This window comes from Haplochromis burtoni, unplaced genomic scaffold, assembly GCF_018398535.1.
Source record: "Haplochromis burtoni strain Fernald_Lab_line unplaced genomic scaffold, NCSU_Asbu1 Contig_27, whole genome shotgun sequence".
NCBI lineage: Eukaryota > Metazoa > Chordata > Actinopteri > Cichliformes > Cichlidae > Haplochromis > Haplochromis burtoni.
In genome coordinates, this window is record NW_024582388.1 from 3413888 (window position 1) to 3414891 (window position 1004).

Here is a 1004-nt window from a genome sequence, read left to right on the forward strand (position 1 = left end):
TGGTAGACTGGTGTGTAATGGGAAACTGTTCTTGAAGTACACTGAGAGAGAGCAAGAGAGAGAGAGCTGTGCAGGAATTGTGATTTTATTGTGGTGGAAGCAAAACAGCAAAAGTCAGAGCGAATTAATGGCGATGTTTATGAAACGTGAAGCATAGTTTTGATCTTCTTTTGCTGCCAGTCAATTTAGTTTGGAGAGTGACAAAACCTGCAGCTTCAGAAGGTGTGAGCTCTCAGCTTTCAGCCCCAGTGGGTGAGAAAGCCGACATCTCACAGATTCTGAAGCATCGGCTCTGCGCATTGTGTTTACATCTTTGTGTGGAATCCATTTACCTACTCTCACTTGCTTTTTTAGCTGTTTGGTGGTTGTTGAAATAGTTTTGTGAGTTTTAACCTGAGATTCTGGCATTTCTGGCAAAATACATGTATATTTAAAAGTTGATTCAGGATTTAATGAATCAATATCACTTTATTCAAGCTAAAATTTTAATTTTCTGATTTTAATTGGAAATTCAATTATCGAAACCCACCCCTAGTTGAGACTCCTCCTCTGGACATGTGCAGAGGAGGAGTAGTAGGTAAACTGGATTACAGATATGCAATAAGGAGCTGCCAGGAAGGAGAAAAAGACTGCAGAGAAAATTCAGAATGAGAATACTTTAATTATCCCTGGGGATTATGCGGTTGCAGAACCCTGAAGGGAGAAGCCAAAAGAATAATAATAAAAAGACTCAGAAAGCATCTTTTTATGGAAGGTCTCAATATGTCTTGATACTGCAGGTGACTCTGTACAAAAACAATCACCATCAATGTGGTGTTTTAGAGTACCTCCGAGGAGGACTAAAAGACTCCAGGTCTCTTTTATCCCTACTGCGTCTTGTCTCCTTAATGGCAAATAATTGTCCTTGAATTTTCTATCATTATTATTGTTATTATTGTTTTATAGTATTGTTCTGTTTGTTCTTATCCTCCTGCTGCTAAACTAATTTCCCCTTGTGGGACAAT